The sequence below is a fragment of the Caloenas nicobarica genome, chromosome 21, assembly GCF_036013445.1.
Source record: "Caloenas nicobarica isolate bCalNic1 chromosome 21, bCalNic1.hap1, whole genome shotgun sequence".
Taxonomy (NCBI): Eukaryota; Metazoa; Chordata; class Aves; order Columbiformes; family Columbidae; genus Caloenas; species Caloenas nicobarica.
The window spans coordinates 3,509,804-3,526,569 of record NC_088265.1 but is presented as its reverse complement, the minus strand read 5'-3'; the positions used below and the strand labels follow the sequence as shown (position 1 = coordinate 3,526,569).

Sequence of the window (16,766 nt, the reverse complement as noted above, 5' to 3'; positions counted from 1 at the left end):
AAAGGATGAAGCCTCGCTTCTGCTATGGACTTCTATGAGAAAAATAGTCTGTCCCCTTCAGAGAGGGGCTACATGAGGGTCACTCACCTTATGAGGTTTAAAAGGGGATTCAGTTATCTGTCCTCCTCTGACCTTAACATCTGAAGCAGCAGAGAATGCTTCCATTCGGGCGTCTGGGAATAACACCACATCAGTCTTCCTCCTGCGGGGTCTTCTGCCTTGCCCTTTTTATTGTCTGAGATCTTGTTCAAACCCTGGCTCTATCACATATGATCAGCTTCTGCTTTGCTGGAGTCAGACAGGAGTAAAAACAAACAGAGCTCTGTTCCCTGGTACAACCGCTGTGCCGGTTAACACATGGTCCTCTGGCCTTTTTTGCTTCTCCTCCCGTTGCCGACCTCTCGAACAGCGAGTCCCCGGGCCGTGCGGCAGGGATGCTCCTCGGGGATGCTCATCCATCACCTCCCTCCTCTTTCCCAAGAGCTGGACCATGCGGACGGTGCTGAGCAGGGGGACGATGTGCCTGGAAAAGCTTCTCCCCAGCGTGTCCAGTGAGCTCGTTACCAAGCAGCCCCTGTCATAGCCCTCGTGTTTAGCTGTGAAGTGTGTTAAAGCTACTCGTGTGCCCGAGAGCTTCATTGGGGCTTTTCACAGCTCTGTGAACGTTACACAAATTGATTAAATACTGTAACTAATCTATGGCTACTTAGGCGCTTCATGGTTGTCGCTGTACCGCGAGGCACAGTTTGCTGCATCTTGCTGTGGGAGGGGAACGGTAACACAAATTCACCGATCCCGAAGCAGGGATGGACCCATCGTATGCAGAGGGAGAGAGGAGATGGATGTGCTGTTCAGTTTTCATCCCTTCCCGAGCCCACCCCAACGTAGAAATGTGGAACTTGTGGGTTTCAGGGAAAGAACCAACCTGTATTTCTATATGGTTCTTTGTCCTGCAAGATCTGAACAAATTTTCGGACCTGTTCTGACAGTAGTCATCTTCAGCGTGAAATATGAAAGAAAAATACCTTACAAAAATACAGGGGAAAAAAAATCAGGTTTTCTTCTGACTATAGTTGGAATTTTATGGAGCAAAACATCTACGTGATCTAAAAATTTACCAGGAGTTCATATATCAGGTCACGAACAGGACTAGGAAATGTTGTGGTCAGGCTTTGATTTAATGCGTAATATTTCATTTTAATGATGAATCTGTTGTACGTGTGCTCCCCTCATATACCTCACAGGCTGAGTCAGTAGTAAGTCTTTAGCTTAATTTTACATAACTGGAGAAACTTCAGTAACGTAAAGCTGCTGTGGCATGTGGGGAGATTTGCTTACATGCTCAGACTACTCTTAGAGATGATTGATCACGTTTAAGTATTGGCATCCACCTCACCTTCCTGCCTGATGGCAAAAGCACACAATGTTTTCTAGGCTACTTTCCATTTTCCGTATTAGCATCCAGGGAGAGATCATGCTTAAATGAGTTTGTTTGGCTTTTAGTAACGCTTTTGAATGTCTCTAAAAATCACGCCACCACTAGTGGCTCAGCGATGTGTTTCAGGCTTTGATTTAAATGTCCTTCCATTTATTTGGGGTCAGATTAGATCATTAGCAAGGTGTGTGCATAGCTTACCATTTCCATCTTGGGGAAGATGCACACGCTGGGGACCAGGTTGGCCAGAAATGCGAGCAGAAGCGCGCTTTGCAGCGTGCGGGTCCTGTGCATCATGATTCACTTGATAAAACACACTTTCTGTTCTGCACTTTGCCCCATCTGGGGATGGTTTTACATAGCCTGAGATCCCTGATGAGATTTGGGCATCTTGCTGGTGGGAAAATGCAGGGTTCTCCAGTAATTGCCACCTTCTGTTTATCACAGATTTAATGGATAAAAGGTGGAAGCTGACAAGCATCAGAGCTGTGGCGTGTGCGTTACTGATATGATGATTTAGCCCACATAACCCCGTACGATGCTGTTGCCCCATTCTCAGCCCGTTTGTTCCTTTTCCAGCTCGGCGTTTCTTGCTGCGCAGCCCTGCTGCAGACATTCATATCTAAGAAATGTAATCAATGACCCCATTTCCATGCTATAGGCGTTCCCTATTGAAATCCCCTGCTCAGTCAATTAGTAGGACTGCATTTCATATTACTTAACGTCTATGCTCCTAGAAGGCAGGAGATTCCAGCATCTCCATCTGTATTTGCTGGGATTATTGCTTAAAGGTGGCTTAGCTACTAAGCCACTGCTGCAAAAGCTCCATTAACTTCTTGTTGTACACGTGAGCTGGAAGGATTTCAGTACCACAGGTCGAATAAAGAAACCTGACACCCCTTCTCCGAGCAATTAAACTTTGTAAAGTAAACTATGCATATTTCATTAAGGAAATGGGTCCATCAGCACTGGGAATACCGTTTATGAATATTTCCTTGTAATGGAAAAGTGAGAGTGTTGACAGGATGAATTATTAGACATATTTACAAACAGCTGTTAAAAAGCGTATGTGTATGTCCCAGCTGTATTTTTTTCCTTTTTGTGCAGGGTTTATAGCAGTTCTACTTTGAAAAGCCAGCTTGATTGGCTTTCTTGCAGAGAGAGGTAAGCTTGATTAATTTATTCACACTCCACGAGACTGCAGTCACAACTGGGTGAGCAGTCTGTCCGTCTGCAGCTTGTTCCTGGAATAAACCCAAGGGCAGACAACCAGTCCAGAGCCTGCGTGGTGTTTAATTACCGCTGTTGTGTACATCTGATGCTGGAATCAATAGCTTCGAGTCTTTCCCCAATCGTGCTGATTTCTTATGGAATTCTTCTCCTTCGCCACGGGCTGCAGGAGCAGAGAACCGGGGTCATCAGTGGGAGTTTGACACCGCGGGAGAGGGTTTGGGTCTGGGTGACACCGCAGAGGGTCGGGCACAGTTCACTGGCTGATACTCCAGGTTTAAAGGGACAGATAGGAAAGAAGGATTAAGACAAGAGATATTGCCACTTGAGGTATTGTGAACGCTCCTTCGAAACATGTCAACTTGGAAGTTATAGGAAATGTGAATCCCATGGCATTAGACAGATTACAAGTACAGAATATGCAGTGAGATTATTGCCAAGACTTTCAGATTTTTCTCCTGTCTGCATCCCCTCCTGCTGTCACTTCCCTGCCTCAATCTTTTGCTTCTCTGTCAAAGAAACGGATACAGAGGTGCAACCAGGACCGGGTACTGCACCCAAATCGCTTTGGGACCGTGGCGTACGTGGCACCACACAGGGAAAGCTTGACCTGAAAACAGCCGTGTCTGCTCCCCGCAGTGACAGTCCCCTGGATCCAGCCTCTCGCAGGTCCTGTCTTTTTTTTTTTCCTCTTTGACTAGACGCCATGTGGAAAGTTCCTTGTGTTGTTTCCATCTGACTGCAGCAGCATCTGCTGCTGCTGATAAAGCTGCGAGAAGAACTGGGGAAGGATCAGCCTCAGCCTGCGCGATGCCACCTCGTCGGCACGTCCTCGGCTCGTGATGATGCTCTGCAGCCATCGTCACCCGCCTCGGGGTGCCCCAGCCTGTCCGTTGTCACCCCAATCACCATGTGCTCGGTCCATCTCTATTCACCACGGTGGTGCAGCATCTCCTGGAGATAGCAGAACGCCCGTGCTTAAACATAAGCACACGCCTTATTGTGTTTTGGTTTTGGGGGATCCACCTCCCATCTGTTTAAAGCTCTCCCGGCCATTTTCATCTTCTCTGCTCCAGTTTCTCCAAGGAAGAGGCTGTGGAGCTGAGTGCTGGTGGAGAAATGGAGCACTTGGGGCTTTAGGGCTGTAGGAAACCGCTTGGAACAAGCTCAGTGTTTTAATGATGTGTTTGCTGAAGTCAGTTTTCATATTGTCTGAATCTGGGTCTCCCATCTCCTTCCCCTGGCTCCAGCAGTTACCCCTTTGCTGTATAGGATTGCAGGAAAAACATCGTTCCTGTAGCGCAAAGCACAGAGATTATAATGTCATACAAGATGTGCAAATTATCTGTATTTATATCCATAGCTTTTACAAATTTATTTAAACAAATAGGCCTAGTCTGAAGCCAGCTCGGTTCTCATGTGTCGTGATTCCCTCTGAGTACGTGGGGTCTCTCTGAGCTAAATCCATGAAACTAATACAGTATTTTTTAAGGAAGATTTTAAAGATAGTTAAACAAAATGGAATTACATACTTCTAAAGAACTTATATTAGGCATAGCATCCATATATAATACACCTAGTTTGGAAGGAGGTCTAGTGGAAGGACACATCCTCTCTCTAGGGTGCTTGGGCTGATGAGAAACCCATTTGTAAGGAAAATTGACTTTGGAAATGGTTGAGAGGAAGCTGCTGCTTTTTTTAAGTCTCTGCCAAGTGATTGATTTGGTCCATAGGTTCATCAGATCATTGCTTCCAATGATATAATTTTGCTTATTTATTTTATATATGATCAATATGATAAATATTGCAGAAACATGGAAGTGCCAACTAGATTATTTGTGGCTGTAGCGGAGTGGCGAGGGGCATGCTCCGGCTTACACTGTGTGCCTTGTGAAGCAGAAAAGCAATTCAGTCAGACTAAAGGCTACAGATGAGGCTGTATGTTCTCTGCAATAAATGCAAATGATTTGAATTCATTTCACTGGTAGGAGAAGAGAAAAAAAAATTAAAGCTAAAGATGTTGCAGATCAAGGAATTCAACTTTAAACAGACGCAAAATTAACATAAAAGAAAACATGGCAATAAAGAGAGGGGGAAAATAGATTTCTCTAAAATAATCTGTTTTAATGAATAGACCGTGATCTATTTCTGAAGTACCTCTCTACGGTAGTGTTTTTTCCTTTCTTTTTTTTTTTTTTAGAGCATGTACAATAGCATTATGGCCTAGCTGCAATCAGTCTGCTGCGAACAGCTTGTATATATTTGGATGTTCACTGGCCCATGAGAGCAAATCGTCCTCCCTTACCGTCAAAGACTTTCCTTTCCAGTTCCTTTATTAGGTAACAAATGGTTCTCGTTTCTTTTGTTCTTCAGCGTTAAGCACATTCAATTTTTCTGGCTCTGTCTTATTATTTTTGTTTAGATTTGTTAATGACTTATGTTTCTTTATTGTTTGCAAGGGACGGTGTCGTAGTCTCTTCTGCTTTTCACTAAGAAATAACTTTGTAGTGAAATACAGCCCAGAGCTTATCAACACAGAATATAGACCCAGCTGGGATTCTTCCATGAGACATTCATGGCAGCATGTTGGGGTAATTTTTCTAAATCCTCTTTAACAGGAAAGTAAATTCTTATTGTTCATGGTAAGTGCCAAAACTGCTAAATGGGTACCCGGCATCTCTCACACTTGGTGTCCAAAGCCGCAGAAGAAATAAATGACAAAATGATCTTAAGATACTCAGATCTACGTACAGTCTGCTTAAGTGTCATCTTATTTAAACTGGGTGCCCGGCGAGGGGTGCGAGGGCTCCTGGACCACCACCTGATGGCCAAACACAAGGTGAGGGCTCTGCTCATGTGGGAATTACCCCGTCCGGCAGAGAAACGGGCTCCAAAGCTTAGTTTTGGAGTCACCATCAATAACCTGAAATGTTTGAAACCCTGAAAACGCCACGGGAGGTGGAGCCTGAGGGTGCTGCTCTGAGAAATTCAGAGATGTCCATCAGATATTGGCAGATCTGCGTATTTGGCTTCCCCCTGCCCCTTTTTCCCTCTCCCCGAGTTAAACCTCTGGCCCAGGCAACATCAGAAATCATGAAAGAGAAAAATACAAGCATTCATAATTAGAAACAGTCTTTTCTTTTTGTCTCTCTGGGTATATTTAACTGGTCCAATTCTGCTGCCAACACATACTTGCCAAGGAAAACTTTCTCTTTTAAACCTTCCACTTATCCAAATAAAAGAGAGAGGAGCTGCAAGTAGGTCTTGGCACAGCCATGGAGTTGGGAAAAATAATAATATGCTTTCATCTCCTTTATTTTTGATCTAGTCCATTCCTATCAGCTTGAAATCCTGAGTTGCTCGGGTAAATAGCTGACCAGCAGGTGCACAGCTTGCAAACCACACGGACCCGTTCCTGGTGTCAGTCGCAGCGTAAGAGCAACACGGGTGTGTGGATGGGTGATTTAGTAATTCTTTTTTTATTCCCCAGTACTTCATCACAGATCCCAGTCAGCAAAGATATACATCGCCACCACCTTGAGTGGCCTTTTGGGAGAAAAAAATTGTTCTTTTGGTCCTTCTTTAGCGAGAAGAAAGCTTCTTAAAACCAGACCAGCTTGCTAAGACACCACCCGCTCAGCAGAGACCACCTGGGAGAGCTCTCGGGCCTTTCGCTGGGGGAAAACTCCATGTTTTCTCCTGGTCTTGGTGTGAATTGGAGTGGAATTCTTTGGGTTGTGATCCCAGCACGAGCCGGGACTGTCCACGCTGGAGCAGAACGTGGTTTCATCCACTTCTCAGCATCTTCCACGCCTCATCCCGACCCCGCCGAGGGCAGCAGGCGACTGTCGGCAGAGCTCCTGTTAATTAAGGCAATGCAGATGGGCTGCGAGGGAGAAGGCACCAGGGAAAGTAAAAGAAGTGCACGAAAGGGAACACAGAAAAGGGAGAAATTATTCACATAGCCCTAAAATTTACTTCTAAGAGGTCTTTTTTTATTTTTTTCAATTTCGTATATTTTCCTTGATCATTTGAGAGAAAAGATCCATCTATAGACAGATCTCCAAAGAGATTATTATTTTTTTTCAGTGTTGCTATTGCTTTAATCCATGGTCTCTTCAGACAGGGAATGTTTAATTGGTGCACTGGTGAAATATAATGTTTAAATAGATTGAATGGCAGACTTTTTCCCTCTGTTGCGACATTAATCCCCCAGTATTCCCGGGCCCCGTGCTGGGTATTGAGGCAAAGAAAGGAACCAGAGGAGGTCCCTCTCTGTACATCTGTGATGTGAAAACTCCCTGGATACACTTATCATACATGATCCAATACATCAATTAAGCCGAAGACCTTTCTGCAATAATCACCTTCATGCATGAAATAAATCACTCCGTATGATGCATTTTTTCTGGCTCAGGGCAGAGTTCTCTGCGGAGGAGACGCAATGGGGGATGCAGGAGATGGGGCCCCAGTTCAGCTCGGCTACTGGTCTCCAGCAGAACATCTCCCTGGAGGTACAAAACCCAACACATGTGCACGCCGAGAACTAGAAGGAGATGCTGGAGAAGCAGATTAGATGGAAAAAAAGGCAACCTGCCAAATGAGAAGGTAAATGAAAAGGTTGGTGCTCTTGAAATGTTTTTTAGTTGGTTTGGTTTGGCTTGTTTTGACTGTATTCTTCGTGATTGTATCAAGATTGATAACAATATTTAAAATCAACCTGTACCTGTTCTGCCTTTCTCTGGCTTCGGCTGAACTCCCTGAAGAGAAAAGAGTTTCTATAAACTTCTGAGTTTGTGTTTGGCTGTGAACATCTCCCTCCCCTCTCTTTCCTGAAAGAACTCCAAAGAAATATCAAAAAGAGTATGAAATGATAAGCAGACTTCAGGCTCCGCATTCCTCAGTCACTTACAAAATGCTTTGCAGAACTCGCAGCAGCAGATTAACACTCAAAAATCCACAAATCAAAGGATTTCCAGCTCCACCCCCCTCCCACCCATTATGCAGGGAAAAAAATCTCAATCTCCTCAGACAAGAGGGAAAAAAAGAGATTAAATTAAGGTTTAAAATAATTTAGGTTTGCATTTAATTTAGTTTTGCATTGTCAGTAATACATACTGCCTACAGAAAAATTAAAAAGGATATCGTAGAGGGAAAGGCAGAGCCACAGCGTGTTTGATGACGTGCTCCATATTTTACGTTCATTAGGACAAAGAGCCTGAAATACTCATTTCTTTATGATGAAGGATCTAAAGATTTCCAATGAACATGCTGCAGTGAGCATGCTGGGGGGATTTATTGCTAAAACAGCTTGTTAATCACAGGGACCACCTTTCAGGCTTCACAACTGGAGTGACTAAGTTATGTAGATGCTTCTCCCCCAAGACAACCCTTCAGTGAACCCTGCAGACAAACTTCAGCCGTCCTGCGGAAATCCAGGTGCAGATCTTTAGAACAGAGCTTTTGGAAACCCAGGGTTATGTCTCGCTGTTAAAAGCCCTCGCTTTTGGGTAGCCATCTCTTAAAAACTGAACGTTTGTTTTACAATGGGCCCTGCTGCCATTTTTGAGGATTTCTCTGCAAATCTCTTACCCATGGGTGCTAGGAACATCAAAAACTGCCCTGAGGGCTCCCCAGTGCCAGCCTGGGATGGAGGTGATGGGAAATGGGACCGTGTTGACCACCAAAATCTGGGAATAACGCTGGTGATGTGCCTTGGCCTGCGTGTGTCTGGACTTCAGAGCAATAAAGGCTTTTTTTTCGCCTGTTAATAGAACAAACACAGACGGGAAATCTTCGAAGGCTGCCTCAAGCACAGTAGGTTTGTTTGTAGCTGCGTCATTAGTAAATAATTAATAACGTAGACAAACCAAGGACAGGAAAACCCATAGTCTCTCATGCTGCGTCTGCTTCAGCCGCTGAGGATGAGCAAGTTGGAGATGGACCAGGCACGGTTGGTGCTGGTTTGCAGCTCAGAAGTAACCCCAGGAACAGCGAAATGTCCCTTCATTGCAAGAGAACCGGCCACAGATCGATGGCGAAGCCGTCGCACTCATGTCAGAGCAGGATTTGGCCCTTAGGAAATCATTACGCTGTAAATTCTCGGCGTGACAGACTGGAGCAGCGCCGGTGTTCTGTTCCTTGTCAAAGGCTGTGCGGAGACTCCTTCGTTAGAGGGTCGATAATTGACTCACCGGGCTGTAATTGCTCACCCCGCTCAGGCTGGGGGTGGAGGCTCCGGCAAAGCAGCTCCTGCTCTCGAGCATCACTCGGGCAGCTGGAGGGACCGCTCGGGGTGATGGATGATGGATGGATGCCCCGTTCTATGGCCCATCTCTGGGGAAGGCCACTGCTCCCTCCTCCGGGGCACCCACCAGTCCCTGCGTCTGTCCTGGGGCTTCTGTCCAGCTCTGCTTGATGACGATGGGCTCGCAAATCACTTTGATGGTGATTTTGAAAACAGCTGTGTTTCAAAACGAGAGCGGAGTGTTGTGAAGAGTTGACAGCCTCTTCAGATGGCCTTTCTTTGGACAGTTTGCTTAGCTTGTGACTGAGATGGAGAGCTTCTCCCTGCTCCTGGCAGTACATTCAAAGGGAGATGCGCAGCCCCAGGAGTGCGAAATACAAGGATGCAGCAGAATATCTAATTTAGAAAAAGAAACAGGAGCTGTGCGATGTGTGGACCTTGGGTAGTCACACTCTGGAGCCAAAGGAAGGGCTAGAAAAATGTGGTCCAGTTACCTGCTGGGTGTGGGCCAATATGACCAATGTTTTCAGGCTGCGTTTTATTTATTAATATCACTGAATGTTACTGGTGTCTTTGTAGAGTTACTTTAGTGCTCTTCCCATTATGATCCCCTTTATTTCAACTGAGGCAATTCTTAGCTGTAGGAAGACGGTTAAAAATGGCATATTGTCTGCACCTTGAATTTCTGACACAACCTCAGCACAGACATTGTCGGCAATTGTGTTTTTGACAGTAACAAGACACTCTGTAACTCAGGATTCAGAGACTTTCTGTTCTCCTGCCCTTGCACTTAATGAAAACAGAGTTTGTTTTAGAAAGAAAAAAAACTTTCTGAGCTAATTTCAGCTCAGTTCAAACCAGGGGATACAGAGACAAGAACTGAAGCTCACATTTATGAGAAAATCTGAGGAGGGGAAAGGATAAGGTGCGTTAGGGAAAGAAAAATCCTTTTCATTTTCCAAGAAGGTATTATGAACAGTAGAGAGAAAAAAAATTACTTGACAAGGTTCTTCTAAAGAGGAAGAATAGCATAAAGTGCTGGTTAAATTCCCATTGATCCTTCACTCAGCTTCCCATATACATGTGGGTTTGACTATTTGATATTTCCTTTCACTGTCATAGGTAATAACTGAGCGGAAACAATCATTTCTAAATAACTGCCTATGATTCTTCTATTGTAGTGATTAGTGATGAATAATTATTAGCTCTGCTGAATATTGCATGGGTAGATATGATGCGAGTAACTAGAAGCTGTCAGCCGCTGGCATCCGCGCTATCGACTGATGCTCCCGTGCCTATAGCTGGTGCCTATAGATGGTGCTCTTCCCCTCGCACAGCTTCAGCAGCTGCTTTAAGTCAGTCCTAGCTGGGCATCAGAGGCCTGGGCTGTGCTTTCCTGAACCCAGAGGCTTGTCCTAAATGGACACAGGGAGAAAAAAAGAAAAAAAAAATTATAGATATTTTTTCCTTCTTTAGAAATTAGAGAAGAGCAGAATCTGTTTTGTTACCCTGGGAATGGCAAAGGCAGAGCAAAAAATGACATCGGGTGCTGCTGCATCCACAGGCACCGAGTGAAGTGCCAGAGGCGATGTATAAAGCTGCATTATCCAGGACTTTCAGCAAATATGAAGAGCCGGGTGCTGGGAGGATGGAAAGGCTCGTTGCTTCGTACGGCTCAGACAGATTCATGACCCCTGTGCTCCGAAGCAAGGGAGTTTATCAAAGATGAGGACAGAGAGAAATTGCGAATACAGAGGCTAGCAGCAGAGACCGATCTTTCACTGATGTCTTGCTTCACCAGCTGCTTTGTCATCTGTGGTCCCAATCCTGCCCGCAGAACAGGAGTGCTCAGCACAGCTCCCCATGTCAGAGTGAACGGGGACAAGAAGTTGCATGCCAAGAGTTTAAAGATGGCTTTATAGCCCATCTTCCCCACATGGCCAGAGGTTGTGGAGCTCCTGGTTTCTTTCCTGGCACAGCTCAGAGTTCTCTGGGGGACGGGCTGAAGGCTCTGTGCCCACGGTTTCTTCAGCAAAGCCATGGGTGCATGTTGGTGAAACTGATGCTGAGGATGCAGCGGCTGGTACCCAGGTGGGTCCCACGCTGCTGTATCCCTGCATGGTCCAAGAGCTCTTTCTGTCCCCCAGCATCAGGTGCCCAAATGCGATGGGGAGTGTCAGCTGCGGGCTGATATTTGTGTTCGTGGCTACTTAGTTTGTGTCTCTGTGGTGATACTGCACGTGTATGTGTAAATATGTGTGTGCAGAGGTCGTGTGGAGTTTTGTGGACATAGGTTGTATACTTACGAGTATGTGCATCTCTATACATTTGTCACCATATGTATTTGATTGAATTTGAGGCAGGTTGTTTCTTCTGTTACAGCTCCAGACTTCGATTCCAAGACTTAACACCTCTCACCCTTTTCAAGAAAAGGCAAATGCAAATATCCGCAGCAGGATTTCTCCAGCATTTGTTTCAGCCAAGAGTTTGCTAATATTTAAAGCACACAGAAAACTCATTAGCCCAGCAGCCCATCCATCACCTGAACAAACTCAGGCGAATCTCCACCTGTTTTGTTTTGCTCCCCACATGCTGGAACAGCCCTTTGCTCACATGCCCTGTGCATGAGCTATTCAGCCGGTCCCAAGGTTGCTCCCCAGCTGAACAAGCCTGTAATTAGCTTGAGACAGACTCTCCATACAGGAACATAATTGACCATCAATAAATAATAAACAGAAGACAGGATGCAGACGGTCCTGCAAAGGGGAAAGAAATGGTTGTTGGGACACTCTGACCTGCCTTGTACGGCTTCCTGCAAAAGGAGAAATTGCATTTGTGGGATGCGCGTTTAACCGAGGCTGGTGTTTGTAACAGGATTTAGTACCCTTGGCTGTGAATGCACGACACAGTGAATGTATTAGGGACAGAACAGCAAAAGAGAGAAGCTTGCTAAGGAACCAATGCTGCCATCCACTGAGTGTCTTCTGTTTCCTCTCCTGAACTAAACAGCTGCAACCTGTGTATCTTCTCAGGATGTCAAAATACCCTGCTCTAGAGCTTCTAGGGAAGTCGAGGGGACCCTTTTCGCAGGAGCGGGGCGGGCTCTTGGCTGTGGAGGGCAGTGTGTCCGTGCTCCACTGATGGCTATGCAGGCACTATCGGAAAGGAAATCCTTTTCTGAAGGATGGTAACTGTGGTGAGGATGGGGAGAAATTCAGGCAAGCTAACCTGGCATTTTCTCCCTGGAGAGGAGACAGTGCAGCTCTGGTTTATAACCCTCTTGGGGGCTGGGGGGGGAAGCACAGGATGAGGAGCTGCACAGAGGGATGGAACAGCATTCCCTGCCGGACCCCCATGCACGAGGCTCCTGAACCTGGTACATGGGGTAAACAGCAAAACTAACAGTGCTTGTGTCTTTTTCCCCCAAAAAAATGCTCTTACAGGGTCGTGCTAACGTGTACCAGGCGTATCCCTCCGTGAGATGAACGTGAGGAAGATGCAGCAAGGCCACTTCTGTAGCCTCGCGGACAGCAGCAGAGGCGAGAGGGGCTGGAGGAGTACTGCCCTGTGTGCTGCTTTCCAAAAGCTAATTGGGTTGGTTTAGTCAGTTCAGTTTATTGTGGAAGAGGCCCAGGATGCTGGCTATAATTTTTTCTCGCAAATATTCCAACGTGTAATAAGTAAATTGCTAAAAAAAATCTTGATGACAAGAAATGTAAGACAGCAATCCATCACGTTATCGATTTCCTCCACCGGTTTGCACTCCTCAAAATTGCTCCCGTGTCACCTTGCTGGGACGGGCTTAGCTAGACCATGGTGCTTCTGGGTTTTTGGAGCAGCGTGGCCGCGCTGTCCTGCCGCCGCGCTGGGGGTGGCTTTGCCTCCCTGTTTGCAGGTGTTCCCGAGCCCTTGTAGGCCACTGCAGGTAAGCAGTGCTGAAGATGCTCCTCACTTTGGGCACTCTACAGCTTCCAGGTACTTTTCAAACACGTGTGCTAGGTGGTGACTCTGTGGTGAGCTACTCGATCCCAAGGAGGGGAACCCTTGGTTCCCAGCAGCAGGTGGTCACAGGGCTCCCTGTCCCAGGTGGCCGTGGCTGCTGTGGTTGGTCTCTGCCAGCTCTTGAGGGCTGGTGGCTTCGGGGGCACTCTGGCACACGCACAGCTTCTACTCTGCTGGAGATGACACGGCAGAAAACGGAGTTGTCAACTCCATTTCATAAATGGGGAAACTGGAGAGCTCAAGTGTCTCTCTCCCCACCAGAGCTGGGGACAAGGGATGTACAGGGGGTCAGAGCTGGGAACAGAAACCAGTAGCCTCCTTCCCGGAGCTGATGGAGTGGTGTGACCCAAGAAATACGGGACAGCTGAGGGCACAGGCGAGGAAGCCTTGAAGAGAGAACAGGTGAGGGAGTCATTAGCTTAAATCTAGTCCAGCTGCGCCGGTGCCGTGCAGCTTTTCGAGGTGAGGCAGCTCTGCTCCGCTTTCGGGCATCGTTTCAGCGCGGTGCGGCTTCCCTGAGCATCCCGCTCCTCACGGCGGGGGCGGCAGCGGGGCGGGGTGGGGGGGGACACACACGTTTCCCCGCACCCGCTATTTGTGCGGGTGGGTGGGCTGAGCCCCGCTCGCCGGCGCCGAGGCTGGGAAAGGGTTAATCGCGGGGAGCGGGGGCGGCGCGGGGGCGGGCGGCGGGCGGGGAGCGCGCCCGGGCTCGGCGGCGGCGGATGCCGGGGAGGGCGGAGGGGAACCGGGGCTTGGCGGAGGGATGAGCGGCCGGCGGAGCTGAGCCGAGCCGAGCCGGGGGAGGCTGAGGGGCTGCGGGAAGGCGGAGGAGCAGCGGCCGGCCGGCCGGCCGGCCCCGGATTTCCATGGTGTCGGGGACCGTGTGGATTACCCCGGCGTGAGCCGGAGAGCCGCTACCCCGAGGAGGCGGGCGGCACCGGAGCTGCGAGGTCTGGTGAGTGAGCTGAAGATGGTGAGGGGGCTTCTCCCCGCGGGCATCCCCGGGGGTGCGGGGTATCCCTGGGGTTGGGCATCCCCGCTGCCCGGGGCGGTGTGGGGAGGAGGTTTGGGCTCGTCCCGCCGTGCCCAGCGCGGTCCTTTTCCCCGTGGGTCGCAGCGGGGCTGCGGAGCGCGGGCGGCGCTCGGCCGGGCCCGGGAAGCGGCGCCGCGGCCGGCGGCTCTGCCGGGAGCAGCAGCCAGGGATGCCGCTGCAGAGGGGCAGCGAGAAATCCCCCTGAGCTCGCCCGTTCCCGGCCGTTTCCCTCCCCGTGCTGTTTTAGGTGCGTATGCGCGTTATGCATGTATGTATCTTCCTGTTAATTCCGTGGTCATTCGTTACCGCTCGGTCACGGTCTGGAGCAGTTGATGCACCAGAATAAACTCATTTCCATAAAAAAAGTTACCGTTGGCAAGGAGGGACTTTTTTAAAAAAACACCCTCGAATCTTGGGAAAAAATCCTCATTAAAACTTGGCTAAATCCTCTCAAGACCCTTTTGGAAAGGCGATGAGGAGAGGGGATGGCCAGCGTGCTTGTGCTACCTTCAGGGAAATCCCAACTTGTGTGCGCTGGTCCGGGGCTCTTCCAGCCCCGCAGCGCTTGGATGGTTTGTGGATCACAGCGGAGGCTGCGCTGCGGGAGAGCTCGATGATTCCACGCTGTCCTCTCTTGTCGTGACCTCCGTGTAACCTGGCACGGTCGGGTATTACAGGCTTTGTCTCCATTCGAGCTGTCGCCAATGCTTTCACGTTCCTGGAGGTGAAGTGAAAGATGTTCAATTAATCTGTGTTCTAAGGCGTATCAGAAAGTCAATAGGTTAATATTAAGTGAGGTGAATAGTAAGTGGTAGAGAAAAAAGAAGCTGCGTGTCTGTGACCTACAGTTCAAAACAGTGGCTTGGAGGTGAGAGAATGTGAAGTTAGCAGAGTGCCATGATGTGAAAACCTACTGCTGACAGGGTTTCCCAGTTATTTGCTGAGCACTTGATGCTTTGCTAGTGGCTTGAATGTGTTTAATAGATCTCGGCTGGCTTGGGAAGATGGTCTTGTCTCTCCTTCTCTGGATGGCTTTATCGATAGGGTGTCTAAAAGTTAAATCAAATGACCTACTTTACAGCTGAAAGACAGATGCCTCAGAAGAAATCTGTGCCATCTTCAGAACAGATGTTTAGCTTTTTTCCTTTTACACAGAGGTGTTAGATCCTTTAAAACGCGCTTTTTTTTTCCTGGTCTTTATTGCTGTCCTTTTGCCATTTGCTGTCACTTTGAGGACCCTCAAAGCTGAAATGCGATATTTTGGGGTGGGGCAGGGAACCAGTTAAATCAGCTTTGATTTAAGAAACTTGGTGCAATGAGTTCCATGAATGTACAACTCCTGTTGTGAAAGGGCTTACCTAGCAAACCAGTCATCTTTCTCAACTCTTCTAACCATACCCACAGCGCTTGTTGCGAGAAGATAAAGTAACCCAATTTACTCTTCATTGTCTTTATAGCGTTGCTTGATGTAATTAATCGTGGAGTTCCCCCCGGCTTATAACAAGTTTTTGCGGTGGAAACAGGTAACAGATGCTGCATGAGATCTGCCCACAATCCACCAATATGATGGAAACGGCTTTTCCCGGTGCTCTTACCACGCTCGGTCTTGCTCTTGGTGTTAACCCTGAGCTTTCCCTGCCTCTCGGCAGAAAGGAGATCGAGCTGGATGCAAAAGGGAAAACGCAGATTCCGGCTGGCGGTGGGAGCCTGGAGAAGAGGTGGCTGCTCCTGCCCTGTGCTCTTTAACTCTCTTCAGCAAATTGCATTAGTATGTGACAAATTGGCTTGCAAAGCAGCTAAATGGAAATGACATTTGGAACAGTTTGCTGTGCAGACCTTGTGGTGTCTCGGGGAAACATGTGATTTGCAGCATCTTCCCGAGATCTCCAATTTAACAAGCACTACGAGGCTTTCCAGAACTTACTTCGGGAGCTCCTCTTGCAGCTAAATGTGGGAGTCTAGAGCTTGTCTTGGAAAAATTGGCCAAAAGCTCAGCAGATGTAGGCGCAGACTGTCTCATGCTTTAGGCAGCTTTTATGAAGAACCGAACTAGGCAAGAAAGCAAAAGCCAACATGCATGTGGCAAGAAGGCTTAAGGTGGAAAGCTGCGCTTGCTATTTGATGTCGGTGCGATGCTTTCCTGGGGGAGCTGGGCTGTGTCTCACATGTACCTTTGTTCAGCAGAGGTTGTTTTAGTGACTCTCCGAGGAGCGGACTGCGCCTACACCTGCTTCTCATCCCGCTTCTCCGAGCGCATCCGCGTCTGTTTGAACGCGGTGGCGATCAGGCTGTTTTAATTGGCCCCTCTGCAGTTTGAAGGATAAATATGTAATGGGGGAGAGGCCCCCCCGGCCTCGTCCAGGCTGTCATTTTTGACGGGGAAGCGTGTGCTCGCCGCTCGCCCCGTCCCCGCGCGCTCAGGCACCGCGCTCGCTCCAGCCTGTGAAAATTGCGCTCCCCCATCTGTGTTTGGCATCCTTAAAAAGATAAAAAAAAAAAACCAACAAAACCAAACCTGAGCACACAGTGCTCCTGAGACAGGCCCCTTCACATTTCTAAACGCTCTTGATTATTCAGCTAATCTTTATTTCATGGGCCTGTTACAAGAAACACAAACTGGGGAGAAAGTAGAAGGCGGTGACACATTTAAAATACACAAGAAAAGTGCTGGCAGGAATATAATCGTTCTTATTCCGGCAATATGGAATATTTATGGGCCTAAGTTGTGGCAAGATTCTCTGCCGCCCCTGCTCCCACCTAACTCTGAAATGTTGTTTTTCCCCAGTAAAACAGTAACTGGGGGGTGCTGGCTGTGCTGC

The 16,766-nt window shown here is 48.0% G+C and overlaps 1 protein-coding gene across 1 annotated transcript in view; it reads left to right on the top strand.

The window, feature by feature from the left end:
- The first annotated feature begins 13,665 nt into the window (after positions 1–13,665).
- The window catches only part of PLXNA2 (plexin A2), a 167,115-nt gene continuing 164,014 nt past the window's right edge, over positions 13,666–16,766 (top strand). The window contains exon 1 of the mRNA XM_065649738.1: positions 13,666–13,869. The gene's annotated coding sequence lies outside the window, so the exon portion shown is untranslated. The remainder of the gene's footprint in view (positions 13,870–16,766) is intronic.